The 14,901-nt window shown below is 37.2% G+C and overlaps 1 long non-coding RNA gene across 1 annotated transcript in view; it reads left to right on the top strand.

Annotated features, from left to right (window-relative positions):
- Nucleotides 1–256: 256 nt before the first annotated feature.
- Nucleotides 257–14,901, top strand: part of LOC140845207 (uncharacterized) — a 31,747-nt gene continuing 17,102 nt past the window's right edge. The window contains exons 1-2 of the long non-coding RNA XR_012123981.1: nt 257–496; nt 10,302–10,384. This is a non-coding gene — a long non-coding RNA (uncharacterized lncRNA). The remainder of the gene's footprint in view (nt 497–10,301; nt 10,385–14,901) is intronic.

Genomic DNA, 14,901 nt, shown 5'->3' with positions numbered 1-14,901 from the left:
CCTAACACCCTGCCACAAAGCGGTAATTCCACTTCATCATGAAAGAATATGCAGTTTAGTAATTTGTATCAAAAATGGGAAGGTACCACGTGTCTGTAAGTCATCTTTATGTGACTCACTGCACTGCCAAAGGAATGGGGGAGTTGGTGGATTTCCTTAAGAAGCTAGGTGTGGAAAAAAAAAGTGAAAGCTTCAAACTGCCAGCTAAGGAGTGTTGCAATATACTGGATGTCAGTATAAAGGATAAAACACAGGGCATGCAGGGAAAGAAATCTACACCATTAAATCCCCATGGTGTGTTTCAGACAAGAAATGAACAGCTAAGATCCACCGCAGGGTGCTGCATGCCATGGAATTGAAGAGGAGGATCTGATCTTTGTCTTAGCCACCCAGCTTTAACTTTTGTTTCCATTCTAGACCTTGCTGAGCATGTCTGTGTGGAGTCATGGAATAGACCCAGCACAGGCCTTGGGGATCACTTGGAGACAAAAGGCTGGTAAGTCCTTGGATGCAGCGAGTCCCGTTTTCCTTTGTGCATGAAATATTTGGGGAGGTTTAAATTATCCAGGAAACGTGGGATTCTCTCAGGTGCATGCTTGTTTCTGCTCTCCTGCTGCCGCATCACACAGATGGGGAGAGACTCTATGGGACATTTTCCCCTCCCTCTTCCCTCCCCCAAAGATCATCCTAGGAAGTGAATCACAGCTGGATTTCTGCTTGTTCCAAAATCTCTTGGGGAAGCCTAGTATTTGCTTCTCTTGGTTGGAGACCCTGCTTGGGGAGGGGGCAGCTCAAAGCACTTTTGGCACTTCAGCTGCATGCTCTTTGTTGACTATCTCCTGAGATCATGGAATAATTATGGCTAGGGCAGAAAAACTGGCTCTTCTGTCCTCAAATATAATTCCCACATCTATTATTTCTAGCATAAACATCAGTTTTCATGCTAAAATAAAATCCAGGAAATTTTGATTCATAATACTGACCCTCAAATTACTGTTCTTGCCATTAAGATTTTGAAAGCTCAGGTTGACATTTAATTGCTGAGAATTGTCTCTTCTTCTGTGCTGCTCTGAGACAGGAAGTCCAGGATGCCTTGACTAAAATGGGGAGACCAAAAGTACATGGGCTCAGGTTTCACAATCTTATCTACCAGGATTTATTGTGTCATACAAATGGTTAAAGCACATACTCCCTTCCTTCCATACAGAAGACTATATTGGCTCTAGGGGTAAAGGCAGGGAAGGGATGCAGACTGGAAGGCTTCATTCCCTAAGTTGATCAAATATTTGCCTGCACCACTTATTGCCTATCCACTCTGGATTGGTTTTCTATTGCTGCATAAGAAATCAGACAAATCTTAGCAGATCATGACAACACAAATTTATTACTTCAGAGTTTCCATTGCGCTGGTGTCTAGGTACAGCTTATCTGGATCCTCTCTACACTATCCCAAGGGGTGAAATCAAGGTATCAGCCTGGGCAATGGTCTTAAATTGAGAGTGGAGTCCTCTTTCAAGCTTGGAAAATCCAATTCCTTGTAGCTATAAGACTGAGGCTCTTGTCAATTGGAGTTCACCCATATTCCCTGCCCTGTGACCCTCCCCACAATATGGCAGATTGCTTTTTCCAGGCCAGCAACTTTGCTGCTTCAGATATTTCTGACCTCTTCTATCTTTGGCCTTTGGATCCCCAGGATAACCTTCCTTTTGATTAATGTAAACTCAACGGATTAGGGACTTTAGTTATACCTGAAAAGTTTCTTCCCCTTCGCCATGTAACATAAACGAATCCTGGGCATTATGATGGTTAATTTTAGGCATCATGTTGACTGGGCTAAGGGAGGCCCCAATAGCTGGTAAAACATTTCTGGGTGGACTTTGAGGCTGTTTGTGGAAGAGATCAGCTTTTGATTTGGTAGAGTGAGTAAAAACAAGATCTGCCCTCATCAATGTGGGTGGGCCTCAGTCAATCCCTGGGGGTCTGAATAGAACAAAAAAACAAGCAAATATGAATTATCTCTCTCTTCCAGAGCTGAGGCATCTATGTTCTCCTGCCCTGACATCAAAGCTCCCGGTTCTTGGGTCTTTGCACTCTGGGACTTATATCATTGGTGCCCACAGTTCTCAGGCTTTTGCACTCAGATGGAATTCCCCTGGTTCTCCAGCTTGCAGACAGTACACTGTGGGACTTCCTAGCCTCCATTATCACATAAGCCAATTCCCATAACAAATCTCCTATTACACCTATACCTATGTCTATGTCTACATCTATGTCTATGTCTGTCCATATGTCTATGTCTATCCTATTGGTTCTGTTTCTGGAGAGCTCCAATATAGAAGTTATATCTCATACTCACAGGTCCTGCCATACTCACAAAGGAGGAAAGTATACAGGGTGTGTTTATCAGGGGCAGAAATCTTGAAGGACATCTTAAAAAAAAGTCCTATCCTTTCTGGAGGCATTTTAATTCTGTACTTCATCTTCCTCCTTAACATCCGTCTCACCCATGGCTCAGCAGAAAAGGCTGTATAGGACAACTCTTCCTTGGAGACACCTAAATGTGACTGATTCTGGTTACATATATTCCCTATCTAGAGAACTGTAATAAAATGAGAGAAAGTGTTTCACTGCTTTTGTGGATACCAGTTCTTGAGATTAGAGAAGAGTGTATTTAGCTAAATGCCTGACCTGAACTTCAAAAGTGAGGAAGGACGTTAACTTACAAAAGATAAAATAGTTTTGCATATGATCTTGTTTTACTTCACATGGGCAATTGCATTAAGCTTACTTGGCATTACATTTTTCCTCTATTTGTTCATTTTCAGTTGCATAGTGACTAAGCTAATGAGAGCATGTCAGAAAGTCAGCCTGTTCACCACACTTGGAGGTCAAGCTCTTCACACTGTTCAAAGTTCATGACCTATTCTCAGCAAAAATTTCCCAGTAGAAACCTTCTGAACTCATGAAACTAATTCTTGAGAAATGTAAATGTTTTGTAAAATAGCTTTGGATTGGGTCATGGTTGTCGATGGCTATTGAAATTCATCCAGTATGGTTATTTTATAACATTCTCTGCTTCACCTGTTTCTGACTAAAATGGTTTAGGATGGTGTCACAGAGAGATCTGATACATCTTAAAGCTGGGAAAACAATACATTCTCATAGAACTGAGTGTGTGGATAAATGAGATTAACCTTACATTTCTTTTGAGACCTAACAGTTTATCTAGAGTTATGCCCTTGCAGATAGAAAACTGTTTGTATCCTGAAAGAAATTATGGTTGTGTCATGTCACACTAAGCCATCTGGTGTAGAAAAAAAATCAGTTAATTGTCTGTTGAATATTCTATTTACTTGGCAGCAAATACCTAAATATTGCAAGATATCTTTAGCTACATCTACATCTGTATCTGTATCTATCTATCGATCTCAAATGTCTTATAGACAAAGCATCTCTTGAGTTTCAGTTTGGATGGCAACTAGCAGTTTGTTCAGGGCCAAGAAGATTTCAAGGAAAATAATGGCTCCTAATGCTCACATGTGGTCTCCCAAACATATTTTTTCCTTTATCAGCTAAGAACATGATTACTGCCAGAAAAAGGGCTCTTTGCTGCCAAGGTAAGTTCAACAAATGTAGTTACTCTGCTCATTCTTTCCTTTGAGATTACACTGGTGGTGAAATATATGAATGTAACATCTATTAATTCTCCAGCCTTAAAATAGTCACTTACCTACTTCCAAGATTAATATGTTTCCTTTTTTCAATGCAAAAGAACTTGTATAATGTGACTGTGTGTGGCTGACATGGAAACCAAACAAATGATCAACAAAAATCCCAACCCTCTGAACAAGATGTTCTTGTCTTTGTTAACAAGAATGGTGACCCGCACAATACCTAAAACCTGGACCAAATTCTCACCATTAAAATTATTAACTCAGATTTTTAAAGATTTCTAAACTTCCCTCTAATACCCATGAAGGTTGATAGATATTTTTTCAAAGCATGATTTTTCAAATATGGTGATGATACATTTTTCAAAATATTATATTTATCTATGTCTGTAGATTCACAATGATTTTGTTACTATAAAAGCAATGCATGCTCAAGAAAAAATTTTCAAATAGTAAGATGCAAAATAAAAGTTATGTTCTTTACCTCTCAGAATCCTCTACCCACTACCTAGAGACACCATGGTTAGCATATTTTATGTTTCCTCGAAGAAATAAATGTCTCTCTCGCATATTCAAACACCATACACATAACTAGGATTATATTTTTATATGTCAAAACTCATCAGATGAGTTGTCCCTATATACAGTCTTTTGTATTTGTCACAAAATTAGATTCTACAAAATCCTAGGACTTCTCAATTTCATTCTATCATGGTCTAGAATATATATTTGCTCATTACAAAAAAGGAAAATCATTGGAAGATATACCCTTCAGGCTGAGGTGTTACAAAGCACATTTGTAAACCTTCAAAGATTAATAGTGTATCCAGTTTAGTTCTGAACACCTATCTCTTCCTGTTTACAAATATTGTTATCAATAATTGCAGTTTACTAAAATCTTCAGAAGTTGAATTATTTTGTTGCTCTGTTGCTTAAAGATTTCCAACTGATTTTGGACAACATGCAACCAAAATTTGGACAACTCATTTACAAAAAGTTCAATATAATTGTAGAGCCCTTATGTTGATTTATAAAGTGGTTCTTCAAATGTAAACACTTTGAGAATCCTATGATGAGGGAAGCCAAAAAGATCAAGAGTTTACAACCATCGTAAATTGTGTGTGTGTGTGTGTCTGTGTGTAACATCATCTTCATCAGGAAAAATTATTGTATGATAAAAGTACTTGCCAATGTTAGGAAACATGGCTTACATTTGCTAGAATAGATTTTTTATTAGTAAGGGCATTACTTTTGCTATGTTTATGTGCTTCACCCAAATTTGTTTTGTATTGCCACCTTAAAAACAAATAACTTGATCTTTGGTGTTGAACTTTTCAATGGAATTTGGGATATCATGTATAATATCCAATGTTGTGTCATAAATAAAAAAACTTCCCTCTATAAGTGGGATGAAAATTTGAATTAATTTTGGAAGTAGCTGACTTTTTAATTTTTTAATTCTGGTATCATTAATATACAATCACATGAGCAACACTGTGGTTACTAGATTCCCCTCATTATCAAGTCCCCCCCCCCATGCCCCATTACAGTCACTGTCCATCAGCACAGTAAGATGCTACAGAGTCACTGCTTGTCTCTTCTGTGCTATACTGCCTTCCCCGTGCCCCCACTGCACATTATGTGTGCTAATCATAATACCCCTTATTCCCCTTCTACCTCCCTTCCCACTCAGCCTCCTCAGTCCCTTTCCCCTTGGTAACTGTTAGTCCATTCCTGAGTTCTGTGAGTCTGCTGCTGTTCTGTTCCTTCAGTTTTTGCTTTGTTCTTATACTCCTCAGATGAGTGAAATCATTTGGTATTTGTCTTTCTCTGCTTGGCTTATTTCACTGAGCATAATACCCTCTAGCTCCATCCATGTTGTTGCAAATGGTAGGATTTCTTTCTTTCTTATAGCTGAATAATATTCCATTGTGTATATGTACCACATCTTCTTTATCCATTCATCTACTGATGGACATTTAGGTTGCTTCCATATCTTGGCTATTGTAAATAGTGCAGTGATAAACATAGGGGTGCATCTGTCTTTTTCAAACTGGGCTGCTGCATTCTTAGGGTAAATTCCTAGGAGTGGAATTCCTGGGTCAAATGGTATTTCTATTTTTAGATTTTTAAGGAACCTCCACACTGCTTTCCACAATGGTTGAACTAGTTTACATTACATCCAGCAGTGTAGGAGGGTTGAAAGTAGCTGACTTTCATATGAAACACTTGATGGCATCAGTATAAAGTTTTTATCACTTAACTTTTTTTCAAATTTCCTTTTAGTTTTTTTGCAAACAGAGCCAAAATATGAACAGTTATCACTTTTACATGTGTACAAGAAAACTTGGCATTCAGAGCATAATTTAGAAAAAATAGTTATTTGATCTAAATGAAAAGTCATGTTGTTCAGGCAGATTTAAACACACAGTTTTTGCAATAGCACATTTAAAGCTTCTCTCTTTAGGCACAATCTTTTCCACATAACTGTTCCACATAACTGTTTCTACTTCTGAAAGATGAGATTATGGGTGATTTTTGTTTTGGGGATTACCGCTTTTATATATTTCAAATTTTCCATAATAATAAGAAAAACAAATATTTATAAATTATCTCATGAAGTCTTGTTAAATGTCTCTAAAGAAGAGTACTTAATTATCTTCTTCAGAGCTCATTCCAAGTGCCTTACAATACTTTGATACTTCTATGCCAGTGGGTAGGAGGCAACAGGAAATTTCAGAATATTTTTAAATACAAAATGAAGAGACAAATCAAGACCATATTGAGGATTAATCAGGCTACAAATGGTTACTATCTGAGTTATGGAGCACATTGCCACTTAAAGTGTTATTCAGGGACCAGTAGCCTTGGTCTCACCTGGGAGCCTGTTAGAAATGCTGAAACTCTGGTCCTGTTTTAGACCTGATGAATTAGAATCTGCAGTTTAACATGGTGCCTAGGTGATTCGTGAAACATTACAGTTTGAGACCACTGATGGAGAACTTTGGATTATGGAAATTTCACTTGGTTTGTTTTAGGCTGCATTGCTGGGGTGGGCACTGAAAGTCAGAGCTGTTTTATTTTTCTGTATCCATTAATGAAGATTAAAAAAAATGACCATTCCTCAGTCTTTTCTGTGTTTTGAGTTATTCCCAATTGAATGTTCATAACTTTGGATTACAAAGCTTCAAATGTTACATAAGAGAAGAATTTTGCTTGTCATTTACAGTCTTTTTTTCCAAACACATCTTTTATCTTTCTAGTTTTAATGTACTAAATAAAAAACTTTATTTAAGGCAAAGCAAAGCAACAAAACTGATTGCAAAATTAGGTTGTTTCTAGCTATTGTGGTGGCTAGTCTTGGAGAACTGAAATTCCTGTGGTGCTGTCTTCATCATTTTGTGTGTACAGGGGCATGCCATTTTTGCTTTTTGTTTTGTTTTCTTTTGTTTTGTTTTTGCTCCAACCTAAACACAAGGTCAGATTATATTGGCAATTGGTATAATAGCTAATTAGACCCCTATTTGGCTAAGGATGCGGGTTGTGGAATAAATCAAGGTCTTGATGGTTCAGTTCATGCTACTCCTGGTTATTAGATGTGTGTCAGTGAGCAAAGTTCTGATCAAAGCCGGTGGTGAGGCAGTGAGGGGTCACGGAGCATGCCCATGCCTAATTGCTGGGCTGCGTACTAAAGGAAGTTTGTAATAAAAGGCCATTAACTACTAGCTTTTCCGATCAGTGAAGCAAAAATGCAGAGAAATTATGTTGATCGACTGACAGTTTGAAGGAAAAACCTCAATGTAAATGTTTTGTTCCCTCTCCCCAGTTTTTACCTTAAAAAGAAAAAGGGAACAACAGGATATGCAATCTTATCTTAAATTAGATAGCATAGAATTCACAAAACATACTTTGTAGAGGGGAGGGAGAAGGGTACTGTTTTCTCTGAATCATTAAAATTTTCTTCCCTAAAGGACCTTATATAGCTCACCTAATTTCTTCAAAACACAAATTTGTGGAGGAAAATTTGTTGTTGTATAAATATATGTATTATAGAAGAAATTAATTCCATAAATCAACTCTCACAAACCATTTAATGTGTGAAATATCTCCAAAATAGTTCTCTTTTTCAAATCCTCACTCTATTGATTACCAGCCACCCTCCACTTCCCCCAACTGTTTGGAGCAAAAATAGATAGAATCTTAGCTTCAGACAATCTTGTATCTATTGTCATAGTTATTAAATGTGAGCTCACTGCTATCACAGATATGAACTCAGGCCCATTATGTAGGCAGCTCAGCTCTGTGTGGTCATCTGACGGTGGAGTAAAGGCACCTCTTACAGAAGCTCGATTAAATAGTGGCTGTCATTTTGTCCTTTGACATAAGAAAGGTCTATGTTATAACTCACTCGTGGGTTAATCTTACTAACAATTTTATTAATTTTAATCGTATTAATTTTCTTAATAATCTTATTAGCCTTAATACTCTTATAATAATTTTATTTATCAATTACCCAAATTATAGTAGCTATTTTTTTCTGTCAGTGTTTATTAGTGAATTATAATAGGGTTTGTGTGATGGATTAAAATTATAGGCCTCCTTCCTAAAAAAGGAAAAATTTGAGAGCACAGACCTGCCAAGTTTTATTTTCAATTTTAGGGCTTCATGGTGTGCCCTCCTAGAGTCCTCCTGTGACCTTCCCAGGGTCAGTGAACTGGAGGGGAACAGCCTCTCTGCTGAACGGAAGGACAAATGGGACTTGGGGTCCTAGGAAGAGTACCTGCAGACATATTTTCCTATTCATACAACTCCATTTTAAAGGACATTGTTTTTGAAAATTATTACCACTTAAAAATAAGTAACTGATTCATACTGATTTTTAGCCAGTTTAACCCTTAGTCTCGTTAAGAGAGCATCCTAGGACTTTGACGTGGATACAACGACGGGCGTCTAACAAACCTGAAACATTTGCCTTAATTGCAATCCTAGTTTGATTTTACAGAAATGATTTATTACAGGACACTTAACCAATAACACCCGCATCTGAAAAGTTAAAGCATTGCTCAGCAGTGAAAGCAGTTTGACACAAGGACGTACACAATCTAAAAACACTTAATTCCTTTCTGCCTTAATTCTTTTCAGTGATGTTAGTTTTGAGCACTTACATGATGGATGCACTGAAAGAGTCTTTTCTCATTTGGAAATTAACTTGCATCCCCACCATGTGAGACCATAGAAGGTAAGAAACTTTATGGACACATTGGCTGGAATATCATTAGCATACTTATAAAATGTAATGTGTATGATTGCGTCAAAATAAGTTCTTATTACAAGTCAATCAAACTAACCTCACTGATAACTTCTTCTCCTGCTTTGTTTACATTTCTTTCCAAGCCTCAAATTAGAAAGGAAAGAGCACAAAAGAAGAAATAGGAAAACTATTTTGGTCTTCAGGAGGTGTTCTGCTCATCTCTTTTAGGAGTGTTATGGACATTTAAACATTTGTATAAATGAATGAATCTCTCACTTTGATCCAGAAAGAATTTCTGGTGACAGTTTATAGATGTATGTGTCTTCAAGAAAGTAACTGTATTTTTCAGTTGAAGAGAACAATTATCATGGATAGATGTTAAATAATAATTTAAAAACCACTTCTATAGATAACAACAACAGAGAGTACTTACTGAGAACCACACACTGAATACTTGATGTACATAGTACAGCAAATGCAAACCGAGGGTCAGCCCGTCAAATACAAAGGAATGTTGGCTTTCAGAAAGGGAGGTATTCAGGGGAGAACATCAGATCTTGCTGGGCCTTGAGAATCAAATCAAAGAATCTGAACTTAATCTTGGCAATTCTGGAAGTATTTTAAGTAGGGAAGTGAAGTGAGAGTCTGGGTCTGGCAGAAGGGAGAGGAAGATGTGGATGGAGGATAAGTAGTTCAGGTGTGGGTGTTGTGCTGTTACTTTTCACTTTCAGCTTGTTCATTTGCAGATAATCGTTATGAATCCACTTTGTAACACTTTGCCTGAGGGCCACCAGAAACAATTAGAGAATGTGGCAAGGATGTTGGATTTATATTGACCAGGGTTCAGGCCAGCACTGTGCTTTACTAGCTACATGGTCTTGAGCAAGACATTTAAATGTGGTAGGTCTTGATATTCATCTAGTAATGAGATTAATCATGCCACCTCACAGGGTTGTAGAGAGTAGAGTTTAGAAACAGTGAGTGTGCATGGCTTAAAACATCAGTCATGATCAGCTAATGATACTCATCCCTATTATTGTTGTCTTTAAGATCTAGGGACTGTCCCTTTAGAGGCCCATTAAACACTTTCTTGGTAATTAATATATTGTATCTGACAGGTGCTCCTGTGAATGGCTTTCAGAATTTACAACTCTAAGAACCATCTTTAAAAATAAGAGATATGGCTTTTGCGTGTTTTTGTATCTTGATTTTTTGTTGTTTTTATTTGTTCTGTTTCCTTTAATGTCTTAGGTTTTTTTAATAACTGCACAAGTTATAAGATCAAAGAACTGGTCCCTCTTTTGTGGACATGTGAGTCTGACTGTTAATAAGCATGGGAATGGACATAGAGATTAAATCTCCATTTTATTGTTTCACAGGTGACTTATAAGAAGGTTACATTACTGAGGAAACCAACAGGGTGAGAAAGAGCCTCCTGACACTTGCAAAAGTGAAGAGAAAGGTTGGTTTTCATCCTACTGGAAAATATGTAAATTGTGATCTCTCCAAATCCATACTATTCTACATTCTATACATTTGCTTCAAGAACTTTATATGTAACATGATTTCAGTCAAATCATGTCAAATATTTATGCTTATATTTGATTATTCAAAGGAGGGATATTTGTTCATGTACTGAAAAGCTAATTACTTGTTAAAAAAGACAGATATTTTTGACTTCAATGGTACACAGAATAATAAAGTTCATATGTGCAAAACTATAGTCAATTACAGTGTCAGAACCATCTGGTTTAAATAAAGAGTAATTAGAGATACTTTTCTATTTCTACAAATTGGCATCTATGTATTTAATTTCTCACATTCCTAACTGACATTTCTACATAGGCTACTGATGCTCTATTGCCACACTTAACAATGTGCAACAAGTTACATTATTGTGGTTATTTGTAAGCAACTTCTGGGTCAAAGCTTGACCTCAGTTTCTCACAGATGACTCCCTAGAGAATTTTACTATCTGAGGGTAGCATCATTTTGGCCTTGGAGCAACATCAAACTAAGTGTATTTTATTATAGCATGAAAGGTATGTCTTTATACTTCAAGAATACATACTCTGACAGAGTCAGTAGTAAAGATAAATTACTTATTCTGGATCTCCATTCTTCTGAGAAGATAGCATTTCAGAAAAACTGAAGTAAGTGATAGCAAATTTCTTGATTTTGACTTCATTATAATTAACTCAGTTGATTACATGGCAGCTTCCATTGACTTATCAAAGAAGCAACCTGAAAAAGGAAAATTCTATTTTAAATGAAATTCATAGATATAGCATTAAAATATCCTAGATTTGTTTTTCTTTATTGCTATCCAAATGAGAATACTTAATGTACATGATCATATTTTTGTGAACTCACAGGTATTAAGTTCATAGTTAGAATTTAATTCTATGGATAAATTTTAAAATAGGTTTCTACCATGAGTTTTCAGTAATAGAATGAAGAAGGAAAAAAGAAAGAGAGGAAGGAAGGAAAGAATGAAGAAAGGGCTGGTCTTATTTTAATCATTCAGTCATGCATTATCATTAGAGGGCATTTCAAATAAAAAAGTCACTTAGCGGAATTACCTAGAGACACATGCAAAGGGTTGAAGGGAAAGAAACGGGACAATATGGGCAGGTTAATACTGTTATTGCAAATTATTTTTTAGCCTTTATAAGTTTCAAATGATTTATTAGTATTATTTTTAAATGAATAACTTAGAAGGGCATTTTCTCTGAAGTGAAAAATTTTTCTTGAAGTATTATAGTAAATAATTCTTATAGTCCATGTTTGAAAATGCTCTGAAATAATGCAAATAACAAATTTATGTGTACTATAAATGTTACTTTATAATTGATAGCTGTAGTTATTATCTTCTGGGCATTTAATATAAAGGTGTGAGTGTATGTATGCATTTTAAATGTTCATTAGCTTTGGGTCTAGCAGGGCTTGTGGGAAAGTATGGTACGTACAATAAGACACATTTAATTCAGGTTTAGAAGTGGTTTCAGCACCTGGGGCAGAAAGTGACCTAAAAAAGAAAGGAAAAAAAAAATCAGCAAAGGTTAAAAAAACCAAAACATGAATTAACTAAGGCTGGGAGCACGCAGAGAGTACTAGTAACTGCTAGTTAATAGGAGAGCTAGCAGAAATTTCCACAAGGGGACCACCCAGAGAGTGTTTCTCCTCAGAGGTCTGGAGTCTGCAAAAGGTGAGACTTTCTTCTATTCGTCACTTGAGGAAAGCCCTAAGGAAACTAGGAAGAAAAAGATTTTCATGGCAAGAGAGCAGGGAGACAATCAGTGATTTCTGAGGAAACACTTAAAGAAGGGAGAGAAAGAGCTGAAAAGTGGGGAACTCTCTAGAAAATGATGCCCAGCATCAAGTGCGTGCCTGACTTTAATTACTGAGGTGGAGTCTGCTCCCTAAACTGTCCTCTTACATGTCCCTGTAACTGGCCTGGCAGTGGCTCCAAGTCACTCTCGCTGAAGCTAGTTTTCACATGCCTTTTGCAATGAAGTTGCTGTCTTAACTGTGCAGAAGTGGTGCACAGGAGACCAGGGGTAAAAATTTATCTCAAAGTCAGTTTTAAGAGATGCTTCTGCCTTGCCACCTGGCAGCAGCAGAAATGACGCATGGCAAAAGGCCTTTTTCCCTGGGGGCATCTGTGATTTTTTTCTTACAGGAATAACTATTTAGCAAGGCTGGTTAAATTAATGATTGACTTACATTCTGTGACTGGTGCTTTCTGAGGCTTGATTTTATAGTGCTTATTTTTTATTAGAGCTTAGAAAACCAATGGGGATATCTATGATTTACAACACCAGTTAAGTTTATAAAGTACTATTGGGAGGTTTTCTAGCTTTTTGCTATGAATTACCTTTATTATTTACTTTGTGTAACATATCTGGGCTCTAGTTTCTCATATATAAAATAGGAATAATATTTAACTTGTAGAGATGTAGGAATTAGTGAGATAAGCAATGTGTCTGTCTTAATTTCTAGCATATGGTAGATAGACAGCCTATAAATGATACTAATGATTATTGTCCAGCACTGAGTAAACAACAAATGATTGATTTTTCTCCCATTCATCCTGTACTCATAAATAAATTGCTTAATTGGGAATATCAGATCAATTTATCTGTATATAATCCAGAAGCTTCTCTGTAACAGGACATCATCCTATACTGGATAGATACCTAAATTTTTAAAAGATGAAAAAGTAACATCTTAGAAAGTAAATATAGTCTGCTGGTGACATTCATGGTTGTCCTCTTATTTAGAAATGATCTGTTACTACAAAAAGGGCTTGTAACACTGCTCAACATGAAAGTATACGAAAGACAGCGCAGATTTTAATAAATTAAAAATGGAGTTTGGAAGCCATTTTGAAACAAAGGAAAAAAAAATTGTCCAGGAGTATAAAGTTGAGATTCTTATTACAACTAAAAACTAAATAAAGTTCAAATTTTCCTAGTGCCAAAACAAAAGAAATACACTGACCGACCAACTCTTCAAAAAAATAAAAAATAAATTAAGTTGTTTTCCACATTATGGTTATTTTGTGAAGCATCGGAGAACTTCTCTTTGAAATTTGTAGGCATTGAGATCTGGCTGCAAATTTCATTCTGCTCTTCTCTATAATAATGTCAAATAGCATGTGGCCAAGGTGCCTATAGATTACATATACATGGAGTCTGAAGACCAATGTTGGTTTAGATGATTTTTCTGCTGTTGTTAAGATAACTGTCTCTCAGAAGGAGAGACCGCCATCACGCTCTTCCCACTTGGCTGCCGGCGTGAGCTCGGAGGGACTCAAGCACCACCACACAGTTTACCTTGGAAGTTCCTGCTCACAGTCACTGGGCACAGGCCTTACAGATAGCAGACGGCCGAAAAAATGTGTTGAACTGAATTGAAAAATGTGAGAAGATGTGATTAAATGATTCAATGCTACTTAGAAATATTTTTGTTGATGTGGCCTCAGGAATTGCAAGTTCTCATAGTGATAACAAAAGTTCCCCTTTGAGAGCTCAGACCCTGGAGTAATGGAAGCATGTGCAGACTTTGCCTCTGTGAAGTACAAGCTATGTGACCTTGGGAAAGTTCCTGAATGTTGCTAAGTCTAGTTTCCTCATCTGTAAGACCTGAAAAATAGACTTCCTCAGAGTTAAGTTAGGAGCCTGAGTTCCTAGTTTGTGCTCTAAACACACATGGCACTTGATGCCATGGGAACATGGAAATCACCAGGGGTAAGGGGCAATTATTATGAAATGAGGGCTCCAAAGGAAAAATTAGGAAATATGCACAGTTAAGACAAACTTAGTGGAAGAGAAGTCAACCAAAGAACCTGGGGACTAACAATAAATTAAGATCAGGATAAAGTAAGAAGGAAGCAGTGTCAGGAAACTAAAAACGTGAATGTCCAAGGTTGCAGAAAGGTCTAGCAAAATACAGAATTAAGAACAAATCCAGTGATTTAACAGCTGGAGGATTATCAGGGAATTCCGGAGAGAAGTGGAGCAGCAGCCATGTTTGTAGAGGTTAGGCAGGGGTTCCCTCTGCACCGAAGGAAAAGAGATGGGCTGGAAACCAGAGGGGCTGAAGTCAAGATTTCTATTTCTGTTTTTCTAATAGAGGAGGACTTGAGAATGCATTTAGATTATAGAGCAGGAGACAGGAGACAGGGAGGCTGAAGGTAAAGACAGGGCAGGGACAGAGAAAAGGGTGGAGAGCTGCAGAGTCACCTGAGTCTATTAAACAGCTCCTCTGCTGGAGCTCGCTGAGATCAAGTTGTTCAGGCCACTTTCAGGATTCTGCGTTGGGTGCTCAGGGCTCCCGGAGCAGCCTTGTGATCAGAACAGGAGCAGCCATGAAGCAGGGAGCAGGTCACACAGGGAGACAGTGTATAGTGTCTCCTACAGATGGACAGGAGTGACAGAGAGATGGTAGAAAATACACACTTACACTCAGATAGTG

The sequence above is a fragment of the Manis javanica genome, chromosome 2 (assembly GCF_040802235.1).
Source record: "Manis javanica isolate MJ-LG chromosome 2, MJ_LKY, whole genome shotgun sequence".
Classification (NCBI taxonomy): Eukaryota; Metazoa; Chordata; class Mammalia; order Pholidota; family Manidae; genus Manis; species Manis javanica.
This window is presented reverse-complemented; position numbering and strand designations above follow the sequence as displayed.